At 37.8% G+C, this 25,059-nt stretch overlaps 1 protein-coding gene and 1 long non-coding RNA gene across 3 annotated transcripts in view; both read left to right on the forward strand.

The window, feature by feature from the left end:
- LOC125616049 overlaps positions 1–7,850 on the forward strand; it is a 21,938-nt gene extending 14,088 nt beyond the window's left edge. Inside the window, exon 3 of the long non-coding RNA XR_007346662.1 lies at positions 5,425–7,850. This is a non-coding gene — a long non-coding RNA (uncharacterized LOC125616049). The remainder of the gene's footprint in view (positions 1–5,424) is intronic.
- The window catches only part of Fgf14 (fibroblast growth factor 14), a 339,751-nt gene that overhangs the window by 137,326 nt on the left and 177,366 nt on the right, over positions 1–25,059 (forward strand). The window lies entirely within an intron of this gene.

Raw genomic sequence — 25,059 nt, forward strand, 5'->3', positions numbered from 1 at the left:
CCTGGGCTTTTCTTAGTTGGTAGTCTTTTGATGGTTTCTTCTATTTCCTCAATTGATATTGGTCTGTTTAGGTTGTCTATATCCTCCTGACTCAATCTGGGCAGATCATATGACTTAAGAAATTTATCGATGCCTTCACTATCTTCTAATTTATTGGAGTATAAGGATTCAAAATAATTTTTAATTATCTTCTATATATCTGAAGTGTCTGTTGTGATATTGCCTTTTTCATCCCGTATGCTAGTAATTTGAGTTCTCTCTCTTCTTCTCTTCGCTAGCAACTCATTGACTTTTAAACTGATAAAGAATTTAAGCATATGTGTAATATTGTAATTCACCTAAAATCACAAGCAGTGCTCTATTGTAATTTTCATCTAGTAAAATATCATATAATTCCCATTGTGATTTCTTCTTTTACTCATCTTTGTTTAGAAGTGCTTGTTTATTTTAAAAAATTAGAAATTGCCTGGTTATTCATTTATAACAATAAATCACTAAATTTCAAAGTTAAATCCAACATAATCAGAGAACAAAGTTACCATGAAGATTGAAAATATAGTGTTAAGTTTTTCTGATTACCAGGTGCAGCATTTTATCTGTTAATTACATCAAGTTTGATAATTGTGTGGTTTAAATTTTCTATTTTAAAAAATATATTTTATTGTTGCCTCTTTTGTTAGTTCTCAAACAGCTGTGTGAAAATAAAAATCTCCGATGAAGATTGTGGCTATTTCTGTATCTTCTTTAGACCTGTTCATTTTTATCTTTTATAGGTTAAGGTAAAACTGTGAGATTATTAGTAGATATGCCCTTTTGGGATATTGTCTTTTTTTTTCTTTAATGTGTTATTTACTATTAGTCTATCAACATCAGTGTTCTTTGGTTTAGTGTTGCCTGCAATTATTTTTTATAATTTTAACTTTTCTTATCCTGACATTTAAGGAGAGCATCCTATACACATGGATTTATTTTGTTTTGGTTTAGTTTTGGTTTAAACCCACTCTGAAAATCTTAGCCATTTAATTGAATTATTCAATCTACTTACATTTAATTTACTGATGTACTTGAGTTTAAATCTACCATCTTAATAGCTATTTTTTAAATTTGTTCAACCTCTTCTCTGTTCTTTTCTCTTTGTATTCTTATTCTTATCAAAATGGTATGTATTATGCCATTTTCTACCTTTACTAGCTTGTTGTGTTTTATAAATACATTACAAAATATTTTCACAATTATCCTGCAAATTCCATTTAATGTTGATTTAATAGATTATAATATAAATTTGAAAACTTTACACCTTTTAAGGCAACATTAGAACCTTGGTATAATTAGCACTTCATCTCTCTAGATTTTTGTTGTTTATTACCATGATTTTATCACTCTATGTATCTGAAATGTTATAAATAATTTATTTTCCTTTTGTCTATTATTATTATTATTATTATTATTATTATTATTATTATTATTTTAGTGTGGCCTACTTGTTAGGAATTCTTTCCAGTGTGTGTGTGTGTGTGTGTGTGTATGAGAATTTCTTTATTTTCCTTTTCTTCTCACACGTTTTCTCCCTGGGCTTACAATGCCAGATTGGAAGTTGTTTATTTTCATCACTTTAATGATGTCTTGATGTCCTTCCATTGTTTCCTGTCTTCCCTTATTTTGTTTTGAAAAATGCAGCTGTAATCTTTTTATAGTTCATTTGAAGTTAATATGTACTCTTTGCCCTTTGGCTACTTAAAGATTTTCCTTTACTTTTTATTTCAGCAACCTTTCATGCTGTGCCTAAGCATGATTTTATTTGAATTGGTCTTGAAAGAGTTGACAGCACTTCCTAACTCTGGGGCATAAGGTTTCACATGTTTCAGAAATCCTTCCTTCACCACTTTATGAGTCCCACAGGGTCCACCTGCCTTCCTGGATTTGACGTGTTTATGCTCTGTGATTCAGCCTGGTTATTTTCAGTTGAATTGTTGTCCAGTTACTTAATTTTCTCTTCTCTTGCTGTTGAATTCACTACGTAAAATTTCCCTTCCAGTACTACATTGTTTCAGTTTTCAATTTCCTATTTGATTAATTCAGTTCTCTGTTTAGATTCCAACTTTTCTTTGATTTTTATCAATGAATTTATTGAAATTTTTAATTTAATTTTATTTATTAGTACCAGGGATTGAAACAAGGGGGTGATTAACCACTTAACCATATCCCCACCCCTTTTTTAATATTTTATTTAGAGACAGGATCTTGTTGAGTTGCTTGGGGTCTCGCTAAGTTGCTGAGGCTGGCTTTGAACTTGTGATCCTCCTGCCTTAGTCTCTCAAGCCACTGGACATTGCAATTATTTTAATGTATGTGTTATCTCATGTTTAGAACATTTATGCTTCTGTTTTTATTTTCTGTTTTCCTGTTGATCCTTTTCTATTTTCTTTTGTAATTTTTTAAAATTGAGTATTGGCCATTTTGAATAGACAAGCAAAGAGGTGTTCTTATCTTCCTTGGAGAGATTTTTTTCTTTCTTTTAGCAGGTAACTAGAGTAAGGACATAAACCCCACTGACTCTAGTACAAAAGGTATCTGAAGTTGGTTTTCAGATAGCGTGTGCTGGCTCCTCTGTTCTAGTCTGCTTGGCTAGTGTATGGCTCATGGGGTTTCCAATGAAAAGCTTGGTGTTGTCCGTGGTAGCTTTAGACCCTTATTCACAGCTCCTCAGCATATAAATTGTGAATAGCTTTACTATAGTCAGCTTCTTGCCTTCCTACACTTTTCAAACAGCAAATTCTTGGAAGAGTTGTGTACAACACAGGGCCATCTCTGGGGGACCTCATTTCTTGCTCCCAAGACAAACACCAGACTTCAACCAAATTTTTCTTGTTTCTTTTCTTAATTTAGTTTTCATATTTGCTAGGAGAGGTGGTCTTATACTGATTAGTTAATTTTAACTGGCTATGAAATTGCGCCCCTAATTTTGAAACATAACCCCCAAAGAGTGGCTATCATGAATAATCTTCCTTTGGGGGACTTCTTCCTGAATAGAGAAAGAAAGTCAATGTAACAATAAAAATCGGGAGAATTTTTGTGATATGTAAATCATGATCAAGTATTTAGCTCCAAATTTTCACATAAATCATTTGGGGTTAGGAGAATTCTTGGCCAGATTTTTATTTGACTTGATTTTTTTTGGAATGTCACCTACTGACTAAAACCATATATTCAGTTCTAATTTCTAATGAAATCTGGGGCAAAGATGGATATTTTTGTCAACAATTATTTCTGGATATGTATCTTTTTGTGTATTATGTGTTTTGTACCATTATGCCACCAACAGTGCCAGCTGAAGTTATTTGAAGCCTTTTGTGCTCAGTTGTAAAAATTGGGTTATTCTTTCATTCTTCAAGTTCATTTCCTGGCAGTTGCTAATGGCAACAAAATTGTAGATTATCAAACCACCTTCGCAATGCTAGAAATCCTGTGAGCTTACCTAAGAAATGCAATGTCAAGGTTTGTGTGCCATCTGGTTTTGGTTTAGCTCTTAAAGTTTACAAGAAGAGAGGAAATGACAGACCTTTGCTCCAGGCTGTTCTAACTCGGGGCAATAGTTTTGTCCCAGCTGCAAACATGCATAAGAGACTGGACTAGTTCTGACAAGAAATCCAAGCATTGTCACTTGAATCTTGTGGTATATTTTGATGCTGGTGCTAGAGTAGGGCCCATTTGAATTACCTGTGTCGTTCAGAGCTCTTTCTGATTAGGGCTGTGTGCTTCCAAACAAGTGACTCAGTTACCCTGATCTTTAGTATCTTTATTTTTCAAGTAATTGGGTATAATTCTATATTCTGCTGATCTCACAAGGAGGATACAAACGGGGTAAGGCATGTGGGGGAGGGTTTGTCAATCAGACCCTGGGAACACATCCAAGGGTCCAGCCCAGGACCTGGGCAAACCCTTACACATGTCCAGTGATCAGAGTCCTCCTCTGCTGCACACATTACAACATAGCCTTTTGCACATCAGATTTCTAATTTCATTCCCAAAAATACTAATATGAATCGGTTTGCAAATCTGGGCAGGAAGAAAGGGTTGAAGTTATTGGGGATTTAACTCCACATTTCTTTATTTGAATTTTGAATGACTCTTTGCTTGACATGAAAGAACATGCACGCAATGTCCAGGATAAGAACAAGGCATTTTCAGTATAGTATATAGTCCTCTTTCTTACCTAGATGGAATTTTAAAACCATCAGTTGTATGAACTTATTTTATAGATAAGGTAACTCAAAAATATAGATAAAGTCCCAAAATGTCAACTCCTCTATTTTGATCATTAACAGAATCAGATAGGAAAGCAGTCTCTTAATTCATTTTGATGATACACTGTAATGGGATACAGCACTGAGCCATTTCAGATCAAGCAAGTGTACACAAATGCACACACACAGAAAAATCCCTTTCCTTGGGTGGCAGAAAAGAATGTGATGGTACTTCTCATCTCTTCCTCTAAAGTGACAGGAAAGAAGGGGTTTCTCTTTTTTTTTTTTTAATTTTTTATTGTTGGTTGTTCAAAACATTACATAGTTCTTGATATATCATATTTCACACTTTGATTCAAGTGGGTTATGAACTCCCATTTTTACCCCGTATACAAATTGCAGAATCACATCAGTTACACATCCATTGATTTACATATTGCCATACTAGTGTCTGTTGTATTCTGCTGCCTTTCCTATCCTCTACTATCCCCCCTCGAAGGGGTTTCTCTTGCACTTGGATCCCTCTGTGAAGATGTTCATACATCCTTGTTGGAATAGTTAGCTGCCTCTACACTGGCGTACTCTTCTCCACTGTGGACTCTCACTGAATATCAGAACCAGTCAGTGGATATGACCCATAAAACTGTTAAGGATCAATGTGATAGCTGGGGAGTGTTGCTAGATGAGCAGAGGTGGAATGGAACTTGAAGCCCTGGACTGGAGGCAAATGGGATAGGAAAACCACAGGGCTTTAGTGTGAGAGGGATGGCCTCAAACTTTGTGTAGGGAAGATAGATTTGGGAAAAAATGCAAGATATTTAGATATGACTGACTTGATGACATGAACACAAAATGAAAAAATGTTTAGGAAGCTTGATTTTTCTTCCAGAGTAGTAGTAGTAATGGTAGTAGTAGTAGTAATAAAAATAATAGTAATATTTTTTTTCTGTTGGTTGGCACACTTGGCAAATGGGCATCAATACCCTGGAGGAAAGACAGTGTATGCAGTATGAGAACCCTTAGAGTACACTTTTGTGCATTATCAATATTATTCATGGTGAATATTCAAGTATTTTATATCAAGCACGGATTATTGAGTGGAATACAAATGCTAACATTGTGGAGTAGAATACAAGGTCCTGAAGAAATTCCTGCTTACCAGTGCTTTTTGAGGCACCAGTCTGTAGACTTCACCTGTGAATACAACCACTTATTTTCTCTATCATTAGAAGTAAGAATGTTTGAGAATCACTGGAACAATTACATTACAGACTATGTCTAGACACCCTATATATAATTTTCATAAATCCTTTACTTTTATGTCCTGAATCAAACATCAGATATTCAAACAGTGGACTTACTACTGCCTCAAGCAAAGTACATAAAGTTGACTGAAAATTGATGCATTCTGGTCTGTACATTTTAACTTGTTAAAGTGACTTCTCCTGGGGAGTTTTGTGTGTGCCTCAACAATCTATCAGGGCTAATGTACTTCATGTAGCTTTAAAAGGTGTCATAATTTTGAATGAGTCTTTGCTTGACATGAGAGCACATGCTATGTCCAGGATAAGAGCAAGTCATTTTAACTGTGCAAAACCAACTTTGAATGAATGAATAGGAGTTGGAAACAAACCAGATAATGGAGAAGCAATTCAGAAAGTGCTTCACCTGATAGAATCTATGCCCTTAACTTTGCATTTGAAAAGGACTCAAGGAATTCGAAAGTCTCAAATCAAAAAATGTCAAAGTCGCAATTGAAACGATATGACAAACATAACAATATACTTTGTGAAAAGTAAAATAATCCTTCCTAAGCAGTCGTTAGGAAATTAATGGTATGTATGATTTCTAATGCACAAAAACATATCAAAAACATGTCAAGAATAAATTCATGTAGACCTGGATTTGAAGAAATCCAGAGACGGATATCAATGTTAAACAAGTCTCAAAATTTGAATCATTAATGATGTGTTTAGGAAATTATTTTAAGTCCAAGATTTCATGGTTTGAAACAAATGTTCATATTGTATATATTAATATTCTTTATGTAGCCTTAAAAGTGGGGAGAGATTTTATAATGTATTTTACTTATACATCTCAGGTACAGTAGAATTAACATTTTTTTTTTCTGTTTCTATACTCAATTCTCAATGATAGAAATGCAAATTGTGCTAAAAATGCAAAACCAAAGGTGACTGGTGCTAGAGTGAGAGGGACAGTATATTTAACATTTTTAATTACTGACATCATTGCTGGGTCGCATCCCTCCCCAATTTACTTTCTTCTTCCTCTCCTTCTGCACCACTGTCTCCTCCTCCTTCAGTGTTAAAGGTGCCGTTGTTTGTCTTCATTGGCTCTAAAACAACAACACAATCGATGTCAAACAGTTCTGGAGATTAGGATTCTGACTTGGACCTCACAGGGCTCAGATCAAGCTGTCAGTAAAACTCCTTTTCTTTCTGGAAACTCTGGGGGAGAGTCCATTCCTTTGCCTTTCCCCTTCTCTAGAGGAAGGTTAAATTCCTTGCCATGTGGCCCGTACCCCTTCAACCAGCAATGCCATGTAATTATGGCACAGTCACATCTCCCTGTCACTCTAAGGGCCCTCTTGATCACACTGGGGTAACCTCACTAGCCAAGGCCTTTAACTGCACCCTGAGTGAAAGGCTCTTTGGCATATAATGTAACATGTTCACTGACATCAGGGATTAGGAAGAGGGCCATGATGCTGCCCTCCCCAGCAAGAGAGTCACCTGAAGAGGTAGTCACAACCTAACAGTCAGCACAATAGCGACAGTTGGCAAAATGTGGCTGGCTTCATGCAGCTCCAGTGCAGAGGGCAGCTAAAGCCTGGGAGAGAAGATGGACAGAGAGGTGATGACAGGGTGACTAGGACACTGCCACTCAGATGCAAAGGCTGGCTGTGCACAGCAGGCGGCCAGTGCAGGGAGCAAGCCCGTTAAACCCATCCTGTCATCTCTACCCTCCCCCCAATCACTCTCATCTCTGCATTTACCACTGGCCCCCACCCCCACCTCAGAGAAGTTCTCAGGTATTCACAGTATGATCACAGGTATGATATTTTACGTGCATGCATCAGACCCGACAGTCCAGTGACCAGAGCACCATTCTTAACATCTAGATAGGATCCTGCCCCTTGTCTGCTTGAATTGACTGACCCACGCTCTTCTCAGGATACAACTCATTGCTAATAAAATCAACCAGACCTCTTAAGATTTGGAAACTTGTCCACGTTTTTCAGCCTCATTCCTGTAAGTATCTGGTGACGTTAGCCAGCAGGTATTTTTATGTCCACTTTCCAGGAGAGTTGGAGAAGCTGTGACCTCAAACCACCCAGCTAGCTAGTGACTCAGCCCAGTGTTTTTCCCACAGCGCTGCGGGGAGGCTAGCCCACTGCCAAATGTTAAATTTCACTCCTGGAGATTTCAGGATGGATTTGAGGATGAACCAGCTCCTTGTTCCATGGAAATTTGTTTCCCTTAAGCTAGTGAGCGGTGGGTGGGGCACTTCTGGGGCACAGTCGTGAGTCATAACTGTTAATTCCTTTCACTTCACGTGTTCAGTGGCCCATGTAATTATAAAGCACAGGGGTTTCCTCTCTGCTAAAAGAATTATCACATTAAGAATGTCTCGCTCTTAATTAGATTTCAGTAGGCCTTGCTGATGCCCAAATGCTGTATGTGGCTATATGGTAGACAGTAGTGTTGAACACCATTCTCCTTGATCCTAAAACCCCCTTTACAGAATGAGTGGAGAGAGCTCATATAGAACTCTTCATATCCACACTCTTTATGTACTACATGACACTTTTCTTTAGGGAAAAATTGAGAGTTTACATAAGGGACACTTCTTTACAAATCAAAAAATGTAGACAAAAAAGTGTTTCTTTCACATTTATGCATTGAGCTGTCCGTTCCTTGTAATTCACCTTTCTTTGCTATTTAAACTCTAGACACCTGAAGCATGATCCATTGGTCCTCTTTTCGATTAGTAAGAACTCTCAGGTAACTGGATAGTCTTTCTTTGTCCGTCTCGGTCCCCTACCTTTGACATTCAGGCTCTAAGCTTCCACACTCATAGGTGAAGCCCCCACCCATCCCAATTCTCATGGTCCACCCCCGCCACCTGGACACATGCATGAGAAGATTTCTCTGTGACTGGTGAAGCAAAGTAAAACTCAATAATGTTGACTGCTACATCCAGCAGCTTTGAAAATAGAGATTAGAGTCTAGATGTATAAGCCACTGATGATGAGAACATTGTCAACTTCTTTAGTGGGTTAGTTATCAAATTACTTGTGTGTATGTAAAAGAAATGCAGTTAAGAAAAATTGGTTTGTATGGTTTTCCAAAGAAGATGACAAGCAACATTTATAAGATTCTTAGCATGATGTGTGACCTATAGTGAGTAGCCACTGAATGATTACTAGAGTTATTATTCTTGCTATTATGATCAGTATGTCCACTGCTCATGAACCACACTGGGTATCACACGGGGACCAGAGAGAGAAGAATTCATTCTGGTATTATTTCTAGGCAGGAGGGTGCTTATGAGAAGGAGGCAGCTATGAACTATTGAGAGCCGGGATGCTCCTGTCTGAATGCTGGCGGGGAGGGGCTCATCAACATTGGGAATTAGCTCATTTTTTATATATTTGGGGAGAAGATAGGCTGGGCACATTGTGGGGGTTCAGGGGCCAGGAATGTCGCCCCAGAGGGGCCTTGTGAAGTGATGCGAAACAGAGGGATGGAAAGTCTCCCCACACAAAATACCCGCCTCTCTGTATTATTGTTGCCAATTTTTGCAAAAGATTTGGAAGATAGGAATTTAATTTAAATTCCTACAAAAGAAACTGCAAACGTGAATGGCTAAAAAGGAGGGAAATGTAGCCTCAGAGTCACCTCTACTAAGTTCCAGATGTGGTTCTCAAACCCCATAGGCCTCATCTCATGGGGTGGTCCTCCCTGGGTTTAGTGACCCTACCTCAATTGTGAGTATTTCCCTTTGTCTTCTTCTAGATGAGAAAACAGGCAAAGTTAGACTTCTTGTTGGGCTTGCAGAGCTCCATCTCTGCCCCTATGTGAAGCTCTTCTCCCCTTCACTGCAAGACTCATCCCATCAGGGGTCAGTCCTGCAGATGTCCAGGTGGAGGGCTGGCAGAAGGCCTGGCTCAGCTGTATGTGGCATCACCAGGGTGCCACTGCCTTACAGGGCCCATTGACCTGTCTGCTTTCACCAACGCATAGAAGTATGAATTCTGTGCTTTGTGAAACACTGTGTTCCGCATCCAAGGCTATGTCGGGGTACAGCATTGTCCCAACCAATATCATCGTAACCTATTTTATGTTGTCCTCACTGAGATTTGAAAGTTTTTTCCCTAGACCTGCCTTTCTGGAATGACCTATGAATACACATCTGTTTTCAGGGAGGAACTTCTGTGACCTGCAGGCAGCACGTGGCTCTCTCTCAGGCTGTAGAGCAAAGTAGACAAAACGGCTTCATCCAAGTCCTGAGCAGTCAGCATTACTCTGTCACCCAAGAACAATGTTTTCTTGTGTGACTATTTTTTTAAAATGGCACTTACTGGGGCCCCACAGATGTGCATGGGTTGGGACACAGAGAAGTCATTGTGTAGAATGCTTCTACCCTCTTAGAAAGGCCCTGGGATCTGCAAACAGCATCTTCTGTCTTGAGCTCAGCCCTGGCACGAATCAAGATTTGCATCAGAGCTTAACTGGAACCCTCTTCACGGTAGAGGAGCTGTGCCTTCTATTTTGGTTTCGTTTGGTTTGGTTTGGCTTTTACTTTATGTTGTCTATATACATTGAATTTCAGAACCCAATGGAGATGGTTGATTGAAATATTCAAACAAGACTATCTCCCCACAGGGAGGTTGAGAGACAATTTCATAAACAGGGGTATAGCGAAGCTGGCTCTTGATACAGGGTCAAGTTTTGACAGGCCAGGGGCACAGGCGATAGCTTGAATAAAGACACGTTTAACAAAAGGCAGATGTGTAAGCAAAGCAGCACCACAAAGCAGAGGTTCTTTCAGAGCCCCAAACATGTAGGATTTGGAGTTAACTCTACCTTTTCACTAACTGGGCAACAGCAGCAAACTAGATGTGTTCTCAGATCTGGTTTTCTTCATATATTATATTGATGAGGCTGCAGATGGAAATAGATGAAGTGCATTGAATGTCTGAGGTCAAATAAGCATGTGGTGAACTCCTTTCTCTTTTTTGTATCTAATGAAATATCAACCTGATGTTTTGCTTTTGATCAGTGGTTTCTGTAATTTATTTCTCAGCACATGGAAGAATGGATTAGAGGGATGGATTTCTTCAAGTGTGGTTTCATAAACATATGTGGTTGTATTTTTTCCACTTAAGTAGACACCCATGACTGAACTTTAAAATATAGAAAAGATAAACTTTAAAATCTAGAAAAAAAAACTTAATTTGAAACAGAATTTTGAAATCAAATGCATTTCTTTAGCCAGGCCTGGTGGCACAAGCCCATCCACTCAGCAACTTGGGAGGTTGAGGCAGGAGGATCACAAGTTTCAAGCTAACCTCAACTACTAAGAGAGACCTCGTCTCAAAATAAAAAAAAATTAGAAGGGCTGGGGCTGTCGCCCAGTGAGAGAGCCTCTTCAAATCTGTTAGTACATGAGAAAAGTCAATAGCTCTGCAGAGGTGAGAGTTACAGTTCAACTTTTTCTCATTTTAAGCTACACAGTTTTCAAAACAAAGCCTGTTTTGTCTCCAAGTCAATAAACATAGTACTTTAATTTTTTAGTTAACTGTGTATGAATCTGTCAGAAATGGCCTTCACAAAATACCACTTACTGGGTGGTGTAAAAAACAGAAATGAATTCTCTCCCAGTTCTGGGGAGCAGAAGTCTGAGCACAAGGTGTTATAGGGTCGGCCTCAGAGGCCTCTGGTTTGCAGATGGCTATCTTCTGCCCCTGTCTGCACGTAGTAATCTTTTCTCTGTGATTGGCTAGGTTCTAACTGCTTCTTCTTATAAGAACATCAGTCATATTGATTCAGGGCCCACATTAAGAACCTCTTTTATACTTAATTACATTTTTATTGGTGCATCTCAATTATTCAGAGTGGCTTCATGGTGGAATAGACACACATACATATAAAAATACACTCGTCAACTGCACTCCCCAGGCTGCCTCACTCACCCCAACTCTCCTCCCATCCCCTCCCTCTACCTCTGCTCACCCTTCTATTTTCATGATGAACCCCTTTTCCTCTGTTTTTCCACATATGCAAGAAAACACAAAATATTTTCTCTTGGAGTCTCAGCTTATCTCACTCAAAATCATGTTCTCCAACTTCATTCATTTTCCTGAAAATGACATAATTTCCTTCTTCTTTATGATTGGATCAAACTTCATTGTGTATATATACCTCATTTTCTTTATCCATTCATCTGTTGATGGACAACTGGGCTGATTTCATGACTGACTATTGGGAATTGTTCTGTGATAAACATGGGTATGCATGTACCTGAACAGTGTGCTGACTTTTAATTCTTTTGGAGAAATACCAAGAAGTGTTATAACTAGACCTTATTTTCTATTTTTAGCTTTTTGAGGAATACTCATACCAATTTTCATAGTGGACTTATTTACATTCCCACCAAAAATGTGTAATAGTTCCTCTTTCCCACAGTCTCATTAACATTTATTGTTATTTATATTCTTGAAGATTGTCATTCTAACTGAAGTAAGATGGAATCTCAGTGTAGGTTTTTTTAATTTTGTTTTTTATTTTCCTGATGTCTAAAGATATTGGAGATTTTTTCATATAGTTCTAGGCCCTTTGTATTTCTCTTGAAAAGTGTCTGTTAGTTCATTTGACCATTTATTGATTGGATTGTTTGATTTTTTTTAAATGTTGAGTGTGGAGATTAATATTTCAACAAATATTTCCTGAATAGAACCATATAGCTCAAGAAATAAGAGAACCATTAATACATGTAATGGCATAGAATCAAAAATCTGCACAGCGAAGGAAATAGCAAAGAAACAACCTAACAGAAAATCTTTGCCAGCTACTCTTTCACAGAGGATTAATATCCAGAATATATAAAGAACTCAGACATGCTTAATTACCTTTTAAGAGACCTGACTCCTCCTACAGTCACATTCTCAAGTATTGGAGTAGGACCTTAACATATGACTTCTGGGGCAAACCAACCTCCCTTTGAAGTTTTCACACCATTCTTCATAAATAGAAATGCATCTTTTAGGGAGTATTGCTGTCCATCAGAATAGAAGTGGTCTGTTAGTGTTGTCTGCCTTTGCTAATTGGATAATTTGTTCAACTGTGTGAGCACATTTCAGAAAAACCTTGACAAGGATTTAAAGCTCTGTTGTTTTCTACTGATGATCTTAGTTTATCATCAAGCAACAGAGTGAGCTTGGTTGAACATTACTCAATTCAATCTCTTGTGGAAATGACAGTGTGAATCAAGTGGAATCACCTCAAGTCACAGAATTTTAAAACCTACCCCAGTTCTACAGCACAAACTTTAATTTCCATCTGTATTGCATGTATGTATACACTCACATGATGTTAACCTTCTCTACCGAAAAATCTCAGGATTTGTATTTGGAAATTTGGAAATACAATCAGGTATCATTTTTCAAGTTCAAACTAAAATTTAATTTATCAAGCAACTGTTGTGTGAAGAATAATAGTTTAGTCCTCTATGTAGTTCCTTAATATGTGGTTTCAATAGGCCTTTGTTTGTTTGTTTGTTTGTTTTTGGTACTAGGGCTTGAACCTAGGGGTGCTTTACCACTCAGCCACATTCCCGACCCTTTTTTTATATTTTATTTAGAGACAGGTTCTTGCCAAGTTGCTTAGGGCTTTGCTAAGTTGCTGAGGCTGGCTTTGAACTCTCAACCCTCCTGCCTCAACCTCCCAGCTGCTGGAATTATAGGCATGCACCACCATGCCAGGCTCAACAGGCCACTTCTTACTTAAGTCAAAACAGCAAAACATGTTTCTAATGAGCAAACTCCTTGGCATAAACGTCCTGTGTCCCAGAGCTGTACGCAGATGGCCATCAGCTTCCCCACCATTATCCTGAAATTCTCCAAACCTATTCATTCCATCAAGACATCTTCAGAAAACACTTTGGACTTCCTCCCATGAGTACATTCTCCTACCTGGCAAGCCCCGCTCTGGTTCCGTCATCCACGTCCTCGACAGCTCTGCCTCAGCTCGGGAAGGCTTCCACTAGCCACCTGGGTCACAATGCCAGCCTTTAGTGGTCATGTCTAGACCATTCATCTTAGAGTTCGCTGTAAAGGATGCCCATCTTCTTTGACAATTAGCATTATATAAACTAATGTTTAAATCTTCTTAAGCTATTGATTTGTTTTCTATCTAATCCAAATCCATGTCCACATGAAGCTGTAGATTTCTGAAGTATCGATATATCCCGAAGTTCCTAGTAGATCCGGGTCTTAACATCATATCTTAGGAAAATGCTGGAATTAATTGAAGAGTTGTTAACTTGTTTTCATAAATGTGTACTGAAAGATTGGACTGGGATAGAAACCTGGAAAAGTATTAGAATTCCCAAACTGTATTATAAAAGAAAAATACAGACGTGGCAATACACATGGTTAAGTGGTGCTTCAGAATGCTGGGCTTCAAAGTTTTGCTTTCCATTTCCTCTTGACATCCTTCACCCTTTGAAACAAGGCTCCCCTCCCTGAGGTGTAGCTGCAGACCTTGTGTCCCCTGCTGGCTGCTCCAGGCATCCCCGACCTTGTGGCTTCTCCAGAATTCTGATTTTTTTTGAGACCTGTGTCAGATCAGTTATAGATCAGAGAGGCCTTTTGGTAAAGGGAAACTTTATGCACTGAACCTAGCAAAGTGGACAGATGTAAAAGTATAGAAGCCCCTAGAGATGAGAAATTAGTGACCTGCACCACTTCTAGAGATGTGTGCCGAAGTACATTTGTATGCAGTCTTTACCAGCACTTCCTCCCTTTTTAGAAATAATAATAATAAAAAAAACAGGAATCCAATGCTAAAGATACGGACTATAAATCCAACATAAGCCAAGAAAATCAAAACTTACAACTCCAATGTTTGTCAGAAGAGATGGGCCAAAGCAGGAGGATCAGCTCTCCTACTTCCCTTCCTCCTTCCCACCTGGGCCTGAGAACATGTCCAAACAGCTAAATTGTTGACCAAATTAGCATACTGTGGCTCTGTAAACACAGAGGAGGCAAACATTTGAAATACATAATGGAAATAGAAAAATGTTGACTGCCCAAAAATAAAAAACTTGAATACATATATGAATGCAAATTTTCTCCCAGTTTTGAGTAAATATAACTCCCTTCAAAGTAGGTCTATCTTGTCTACAGCTCCGCAACTCACAGTTTGCTCTAAGAGGTATCAACACATTCTCAAACTTTCAACTGCAACAGATTTCCATATTGTAAGATTTTTACTCTAATAAGCAACATCTATCTGTTTTCCTTGAACAGTTTAAAAAGTTCCCTCTTTCTCATTTACTAACTACTCATGGCCCATACCCTAGGAAGAGGACAGTTCGTGGTTCAGCAATGTAGAGGGGGACAGGGAAGGAGAGGTGCTAAGTACTTCAAGTGCCAATGGTTAATGGACTTCCACTTCTTAAATAAAGGTGGCTCTTATTTGTTTTGCATTTTCCAGTAAATAGCTTTTTCAAACCAAGGCTGAAATGAGAATGTGCAAGTCAATGATTCTATCCCAACTCTTAATAAATGACCACCCAATCTCTTGAGTGCCTTCAGCCCAGCAAGTTGGCTCTTTCTTTCACGGGACAGCCAAGAGTGTTGGAAATTTATCCAACCTTACTGAGTCATTTGCTCCTATATTTATCCTGTATTTCTTGAGTGCCTGCGGTATGACATGCTCTTAGGTTCTAAGCACCTGGAAGCTAGCAGTGACCAAAGAGATAACAATCACTGCCCTTGTTTATGTTCAATCTGAATGTCACTCTGCTTCTTTGTCCTAATTCTGTCTTCTGAAGCAACACTGAATAATTCTACTCTCTCTTTTCATGACAGCCCCACAAATGTCCGAAGATGATATTTTGGCATCTTCAAATTAAACATTCTCTAATACAATTTTTCCAAGGCCCGTCATGTCAATCACTCTCCTCTCATCTGTCAGCATCTCTCACTGTGTGCTTCCACTCATCATGTGTGGCCTGAGAACACTGGGTCCCCCCCCCTGGGAGGCCAGACCATTGGAATTTAATAACAGCTCCAACCTTGCCTTACTATGTTGGTCGGACAAGTCACATAGTGGTGCTAATCTGCAGTTTCCTCATCTATAAAGTGAGGCCACCCATGGCACCTTGCTCAAAACGTTGCTCTGAGGATGAAATAAATTAGTAGAAATGAAACAGTAGTTTCTGGCCTAAAATGTGTGCTCAGGAAACAATAGCTTTTATTTTTATTGCTGTTGTCATTAATTTTGGATATCATCCTTCTACTTTTGCAGCTGGATTGTTCTAGGACCCACGTTGTACTGTTGGCTTATCAAGGCTAAGGAAAATTAGAGTGATCGGGTTTGGCTTTGAGTTCCTCTCAGTTTACAGCAAACAGCCTGGAAAAAGTAGATGTTCAATACTTGTCTGCTAAATGACACTTGGAGATAGAGCATGGGAGGACTTTTCTCTTACCTTCCAATGTGAATGGATTTATTCCTTTAGCTGTATTATAGAAATTCAGTGATTGATGTACCATAAAGGGAATTGTTGTAAACTGCTATTCATTTTGAGCCTTAGTAAATAAAAATGGTGGAGTGGCACTTCTGGATGATGGGATATGCAGAAGTCTTGGATTTTCAATATGTTTTTAGCTATGTTTATAGCTCAGAATCATCCTTCATGGAATGCTTGTGTTGAGTTCCAGGAAGTTTTTGCTCTTTATAGCCAATGGTTTAGTGTTTTTCCTCTTTTGTTGAAAGTGTCTACATCTACTTCCTCAAGTATATATCTCTGAATAACTTCTCCTTTCCACTCATTACCTTGCAATTCTGGTAGCTCTTTAGGGAGTGGCATTGATTAACAAGAGAGTTTCCATCACTGCTCTCTCCTGGAGCAGCTAGGAGGGAGATATCTGGGAGAAGAGCTTAGCTGGGAACAGGCCTCACATACCTTCCTTACAAGGAAGGAACATTGAAATACTCATGAGTATGCTTCCAGTTTCCCATAGAGTCAACTCTACCCATTGAGCAGGGGTCACTGAGTAGTCCTACCTATGAACAGGCCAAAGAAGGTCTGCACCACCTCCAAAATAGTTTCTCAAACTCGGGAGCTTCAACTTTGGAGGTAGTTATTGGGTTTTGTCATGTGCAGTTATATTTTTGAGTTCATCTACTGAACTGCTTATTTACTTAGCAAAATATATTTAGAGATATGCTTCCTGGCCCTAAAACAAAATGTAATCTGGTCACAGTGGCACATACCTGTAATCCCAGCAGCTTGGGAGGCCGAGGTAGTAGGGTTGACAAGTTCAAGTCCAGTCTCAGCAACTTAGTGAGACCCTAAGCAACTTAAAAATATTCTGTGTCAAAATAAAAAATTTAAAACAAACCAAACAGACTGGATCTGTAGCTCAGTGGTTGAACACCCCGGGGTTCAATTACTGGCACCCCCCCCCCAAATTAAGTAAATAAACAAGTGAATAAAAATAAGTTCTGAAAACACCCCTTTCTCATATTTTTTCAAGTTTACTGTTCTACTCTGGAACTTAAGAAATCTAACAAAACTAAATGTCTGCTGTAATTCTTGTCTTCATAGTTCATGCAGCATCCTGATTGCAGCATAACTTTCACAACAAAAGCTTTTGCTACAGACTTTTATTTTTTATTTTTTATTTTTTTTTCAAGGGAGAAAATGCACAAATTTATTATGTGTACATGTGCATGGGAGTCAAACAAAATATGAGACACAAAGAAGAGCCAGATGGTGGAAGCCTAAATAGCCTTTTGAACTAGGGAAAGAAGAAGAGGGTTTTAGTGGGCAGGTAGCAACACAAGCTATGGGAAAGGAAAGGGAGGAAGTGCATGATGAACAAAGGGAACTCGTTATGCAGATGGAGCCTCTTAGGTAACAGTCCTCAGAAGAATATATGACAGTGATCAGTGAAATTACAGGACAGGGGCTCAGAATAATTGCTTTCCTTCTAGAGAAATTTCTCTTAGTTAGGGATATTTCAGAAAAAGCCCCTCCCTGTACTTCTGGGGAAAGAGAAGGTTAGTAGGTCAGGGAGATTTGGGTTCTAGGGATGTTTCTGAGGCATTTCAATCTCTTTTGTTGGAAAGTAGCACTCCAAAGTGCCACATTTGGGGTATCATTTTCTCTGCTGTAATAGAGGTTTCCAATGAGTAAGTTATCTATTGCCTCTTCCCACTTCCAAATGCAGGTATAGCAAAATACAAATAGATTTCCCCCTTTTCATAGTTCTTAAATGGGACACACTATAACAACAGATTAAAAAAATAAAAATAAAAGTTTACTAATATGTATGTCTGCTATATGTCCAATAACATATGTGTCTTCCTAGGAAAAGTTCATTGGAGATAATCCAGAGAAATGAGTGGATCTCTACAGAAGATCTCAAAGAGACAGTTTAAACTTCAGGTTTAAAACTCTTGTTCTCTGAAACAAAGGAAACAGGTCTAGGGAACAGTCCCACTTAGGACAAGATTATTAGGACTTCGGATGTTGGTCAGTGGCAGAATGCTAGGGTACCATTTGTTGGCACTGCAAAAAATAAAAAAATAAATGCAAGATGGCCAGAAAAAGCACCTTAAACAAAGGTAATATTTCTTATGCCCATTTAAATCACTGCTTTGATTATTGATTAAGAGCCTCTTAGAGTTAAGTCTGGGACTGTAGATCAATGGCAGAGCACTTACCTAGCACATGTGAAGCACTGGATTTGATTCTTTGCTACAGACTCTTATTAAATAATAATATACTTTAATTTTAATGGGTGCCCCTGATTCTTTAATATCACACTTTTTGTCATGCTGATCCTGTATTTCAAACAATGTTAACAGCGGGACTGCCAATGAAAATGGTCTGCTCTAGGTCTGCCTGGCTGTGAAAATTCCATGAATGAGTCAAAGAACTATTGTTTTTCAGCCTCCTTCAGTTTAGGGAGTCCCATTTGTAGTTTCTGAAAGAAGTGAACCACACTGTTTCTGAGGGTAGTAAGTTTACATACTAAATTTAACATATAGTATCTCAAACCTTGGGCTTTTTTCTATATCCTTACTGATTTTATATTTAATAAATAAATAATTTTTAAAAGTAAGAGTTGGGATTTTGGACCTCAATGTTAGATTTTTCTACTTCCCCTTGAAGTTCTGTCGAGCCATGTGTTCAAAGCTATCAGTAGATGAAGAGAGTCAGGATTGGTATGCGCTCTTCATGGATCCACTCCTTCATCATTATGAATTTCTCCTCCCCTCTTACACACTGGAACAGTCTTTGTTTTGAAAGCTTGTTTTGTTATTTAGCAACATAGTTTGATTCTCATTAGCATGGTATATTGTTTTCTATCCTTTAAAAAGTATAATTCCAGAAGTTCTGACACATATGCATGTGTATATAGTCATGATAGTCATGTGCCACATAATGACATCTTGATTGATGGGCCATGTCTCAGACGATGGCCCCACAGGAGAATATCACTGAATGACAGTTTCACATCTCCTTTCATGTAAGTGCAGTCTTTGATGTTCACACAATGACGAAATCACCTGAAATGCACATCTGAGAGCGTATGTCGTTTAATGACCCATGGATCTGTCCAGTCACGTATTTACAAGCATGAGTGGATATGATCTTGCAACATGTGCAAAATTCCAAATAGGTCCATCACCCCAGAAGTCTCCCCAAGCCCTTTGTGCCCCTTGGTCTTTCAACTGTCTTTTCTCTGTTCTTTACCAAACTCCAGTTTCCATCTCAGAGAATATTATGTAAACGGAATCACGAAGTAAGTATGATGTTATCTAGTATGATTAGCTCTTAATTTCGTTCATTTTGTTGCATCTATAGATGGTTCATACCTTCTTGGCTGAGTAGTGCTTCATGGTCTGTACACACCAGTTTCCTTATCCATTCATCTGTTGATGAATCTTTGGGGCTATTTGAATAAAGCAGCTGTAATCATTCATGCATGTGGTTTTATAGAGATATGATTTTATTTATTTATATTGGCTAAATATCTAGGAGTAGAATGGCTGGATCCTGTGGTAGAATATTGTTGACCTTTTTAGGAATCTACAAACTGTTTACTGAAGCAATTGAAATACCTTATACCCCACTGCAGTGTATGAGACCTCCAGTTCACCTGCATCCTTGCAACAACCATTCCTCTTAATCTTCATCGTTCAAATATATGTAAGAATTGTAGTATTAGTTTTCATTTCCCTAATGGTTAGTGATATTGAGTTTTTAATACACTACTTTGTCATACATCTATATTCTCTGGGAAAATTTCTGCATAAATATTTAACATTTTTCTAATTGTGACCTCTGTTTTCTTATTATTGAATTTTAAGTCTATATATTTGAGGATATAAACTTTATTCAGATATAAAATATGCTAATACCTTCACTCGGTCTGTGTTTTGGATTTATATTCTCTTCTCTTTTTGAAGAGAAGTTTTGAATTTTTAGGAAGGTCAATTTATTAATATATTCTTTAATGGACCATGTTTTTGGTGTCCTATCTAAGAAATAGAACAGGTTATACAATTCCAGAATCCTAGGGAAGAATAAAAATATTGGTCCTGTTATTGAAAAATGATTTAGAATTTCTAGAGCATTAACCAAGTGTGTATGGACAGTAAGTATATATTTCAGTATAGATTGCAGGTTTACATTTGTCTCTTCCTGATATTCACACCATTGCCTATACATTTTACACATGTTATAAATCTCACTTTAGGTTGCTATTAATTTTGCTTAAATAGTCAATTTTTAAAGAGATGTAAAAAACAAGAAAAATATGTATCTATTGACATGTGATTTTTCATCTCTAGTGCTTTTCATCTCCAGTGTTTTTAGTTTAGATTCACGTCTCTATATATCACGTCCTTGTTCCTAAAGGACTTCCTTCAATATTTCCTGTAGTGAAGGGTTGATGATGAAAAATTCTGCTCTATCTGAAACATCTTTATGGGACCTTTGGTTTTGAAAGACGTTTTCTTTATTTTATTTTATTGATTTTTTTAAAAAATGAGAGTGGAATGCATTACAATTCTTATTACACATATACAGCACAAATTTTCCTATCTCTGGTGGTATATAAAGCATGTTCACACCAATTCGTGTCTTCATACATGTACTTTGGATAATGATGTCGATCACATTCCACCATCCGTGCTAACCCCCTGCCCCCTCCCTGTCCCTCCCACCCCTCTGCCCTTGAATGACATTTTCATTGGTCTAGAAATTTGTTATGACTTTTTTTTTTTCTTTCAGTATACTAAAGTTTGCTCCTTTGTCATCTTGCTTGAATTGTTAGAAACAAGAAAACTGCTAACTTCCTCATCTTTATTCCTCTGTGAGCAAAATCACTTTTCCCCTTCCTGGGGGTCAGGGAAGAAGCAAATTGCCTGTTTAACATGGGTTTTGAAAACTTTGATTATTATGTGTCTTGTGTCGTTTTCCTTCATGTTTTTTACTCTTGTGTTTATTGAGTTTGATTCTTTGGGCTAATCGTTTTAATCATTTGAAATGATTCCAGCCATTGTGTCTTCAATTATTTTCTTCTTTCTTGGCTCTCCATATTTCCATCTGTAAATTCTAATTAACTATACCCACCTACTTGAAGTTACCCCAAGGCTCCCTGAGGCTCTTGATTACTTTATTCTTTTTCCTTGCATTTCATTTGAAATCATTTCTTCTGCTGTGCTTTCAAGTTCACTGTTCCTTTTATGCAATTAATAATCTACCATTAATCTCATCCAATGTATTTATTAATATCCAAATTGATGTTTTCATCTCTAAAAACTCTTTTCTGGCCAACTGTATGTCCTCTAAATCTGTACTTAGTTTTTTAAAGTATGGAATATAGGTTTAATAACTGTTTGAATGTTAACATTCTAACACCTGGATTGGTTCTGGGTCATTTTTTTTTAATTTTTAAAATTTGTTTTAATTAGTTATATATGACAGTAGAATGCATTAATGCACTTTGATATATCATACATAGATGGGATATAATTTCTCATTTCTCTGAGTGTACATGTTGCAGAATCATATTGGTCATGTCGTCACATATATACATACACTAATAATGTCTGTTTCATTCTACTGTCTTTCCTATCCCCACATCCCCTCCCCTCCCCTCCCATCACTTCCCTCTACCTAATCTAAGGTAACACTATTCTTCCCTAGTGACCCCACCTTATTGTGAATTAGCATCTGCATATTAGTTTTGATTTCCTAATTTTATTCCTTGCTATGGGTCATTATCTCCTTGCTTCCTTACATTTTTAGTAACTTTTTTTATTGGATTCAAAATATTTTGAATTCTATCTTTGTAGGTGCTGAGTACTTTGGTATCTCTCTAAATATGTTTGTGATTCTCTATGTCATTACTTGGGAACAATGACCTCTTTCTAGGTCTCATTTTCAAAACTTGGTAGGTGAAACAGACACAAGACCTTAGACCAAGGCTGATTTTCTCCTACTACTGAGGCAAGATCCCTATTTGTCCTCTGTTCAATGCTTCATGAATTGGGATTGTTTTTTTTCAACCTGACCGTTTCCAGTCTTATGTGTATCTGAGGCATACCCATAAAACTCTTGGATCATTCTTCTCCCAAGCAGTAGTTTACTCACAGGAGTTGATGATCAGTATCGGCTGAATACTCATGAGGACCCTCTGCAGATCTCAGAAATTCTCTTCAGTGTTCTCTAAACTACCTTCATTTTCCCAGATGCTCGGCTTCAAGTGGTCAATGTAGAGAATCCACCGGACCCCCCCTGGTTGTCGCCTCCTTTCTCCATGCACTGGAGTCTCTCATAAGGCTTTACTTCACGCATAAGGGGGATTCTACCTCTTTGGCTTCCCTGTCTCTCAGAGGCCGCTGTTTTCCATTTCTGATGTTCGGAGTCGTGCAGTATTCAATTTGTTGTTTGTGTTGTTAGGTGTAAGAGGTGACTTCTGGCCCCTGCTAGTACATGATCAAAAGCTACTTAGTCTTTTAAAGAAAATGCAAAGTTGTTATATTCTCTAAGATGTGGTAATGGCTGATATAACATTCACATTCTTTTTCTGTTATATTCCAAGTACTGAAATTTATTCATTTGCCATTTGACTAAAACTATTCACAAATAATATTAGTGCTCTTAAAGCACTTTTGTTTCTGGAGCCATTAAGGTGCATTTGACTAGCATCAAACATTATGAAGATGATGGCAGGAGACAGGATTAGTATTCATCACATATAATTGTATCTTGTATTTGTTTTTGTCATTTTTTTCATCAACTGTGACCAAAAGACCTAACATTAACAGCCAAAGAGTAGAAATGTTTTATTTTGGCTCCTGGCTTTGGAGGTGTAGTCCATGGTCCATGGACTCCATAGCCTTGGGCCCCGGGTGAGGCAGAACATCATGGAGGGAGATCCCTGAGGAAATCTGCTCAGAACATGGCAGCCAGGAAGCAGTAAGAGCTCTGCTCACCAGGGAAAAAACATAAACCCCAAAGCTCTGCTCCCCAGTGACCTACTTCCTTCAGCCACACCCTACCTGCCTATAATGACTGCCCACTTAATCCATGCCAGTGGATTAATTCTTTGATCAGGTTATACCTCTTGTAATTGAATCATTTCATCTCTGAACATTCTTGCATTTTCTCAAACATGAGCTTTTGGGGGACACCTCATATCTAAACTATAACTGTATTATAAAGGATATAAAATGTCTTTTGTGTTGAGCAGCATGAAAGAAGAAGATCATCTGTTAAAGGACGTAATTGTGGCTACTCATATGGCAAAGTTAAACCTTTTCCCTTTCTGCTCTGTGTGTATGTGCGTATTTGATTACAATGTGCTCTGTGTGTATTTGATTACAATGACAAGGTACTGTTATTTAAACACAACTTCTGAGGATTTCAAAATGGTACAGTTTCCTTCCAGGATAGGTCTTTCCAAAGGAAGTCTGCAGCATTATTAACACAGTGGTTTTCTTGAAACAACATCTTATAAAGAGGAAATAGAAGGAGGTCATTAAATGTTGAGTGGCTGTCTGAATAAGCATGGAATATTCTGGTTAATTTAACCAGGAACATTTATTAGTATATGCTGATGGAAAAATATTGATAAGAATTTGAACATTTCATTTTCCCATCTGAAAATAAAATACCAAAGTATATAGTGAGAGTTAAAAAAAAGCCTGTGAATAGCTATTAAACTTAAGTGTCTCACATTCTACTCACATAACAATAGCATTTGAAAATTTAAACAAAATGCCTAGCTATTGGCTTGACCATCTAGGAAATATCTATGGTCTCAGGTAGCTGGCAGCGTACTCTTTCCTAATATATATGCTAGGATAAAAACGAACATATTAAAGTCCCTCAAAGCCATCAAGCCTTTTAGAATTTGGTGTCACTGACATATTAACAAGGAATCTGAAGATGAATGCTGTGCTTGTATTTGTGAATGCTGCGGACACTCACTAAGCAGCACATCAGCACAGTGAAGGAGACAGAGCAGAGCACCCCTGGGCATTGGCACTTGTGTATTCTGGAGAGAAGCAAATAGAGTCACTCATCCTCCAGGACTCCCCGGTGTAGCAGATAATCAGGAAAGCTTTCTCTAGATGTCATCGTAATAGTGGGTTGACTTGAACCCCAGATGTTGCCCCAGAAGAACATGGTTTTTTGACTTAAATATACACAAGAATTTTGTGTATTGTCATCTTTTGCAAATATATAATTGATATTTTTAAAATTTTTTCTGAACTCAGAGCTGCTTTCCCACTGAGCTAAATCCTCAGTCCTTTTTATTTTCTTATTTTCTTATTTGCTTAGTTGCTGAGTATGTTGCTAAATTGCTGAAACTGACCTTGAACTTGCAATCCTCCTGTCTCCTCCTCCCCACGTTGCTGGGATTACAGGCATGTGCCATAGTGCCTAGCCTATAACTAATATTTATGATTTAATTTTTAATTAATTACAATTCAGAAGGAATAAATTAGTGGACCAAATCACAAAACATCATATGACACAATTATTCATCTTTGTTAGTAGTTAACAAATAAGGTGGATCAATAGATCCAATATTTTGGCTCTTTTGGCCAATTCTGTATTCTGTTAGGGGCCATAGAAGTTCTAATAAGTCTCTAATGGGATAAGATCTACTAGATAAACTAGAGACTCTTGATAAGATATATTTTTTGGAAAAGGATGTTACTTTAGCTAAGCGCCAAAGATTTCCTTCCCTCTGGAACTTTTAGACATTGGATATTTGAAGAGCTATTGCGAGTTCAATTCTGAAATCCTTAAATACCACTGTTGGGTCTCTCCTTGGAGCTGAGGGCCAGATGTTAAGCAAGATTCTTGCTACCTACATTCCATTAATGATATCTCAAACATCTTCTCCTGCAAGGGGTTTTACCCACAGTAAGTATCTTAATATACCTTAACAAGAGGGAATTTATTGACCACAATAGTTTTGGGGAAAAAAAAAAGTCTAAAGTTACTGGCATTTCCATCTATTCTCACT

This window comes from Marmota marmota, unplaced genomic scaffold (assembly GCF_001458135.2).
Source record: "Marmota marmota marmota unplaced genomic scaffold, marMar, whole genome shotgun sequence".
Lineage (NCBI taxonomy): Eukaryota > Metazoa > Chordata > Mammalia > Rodentia > Sciuridae > Marmota > Marmota marmota.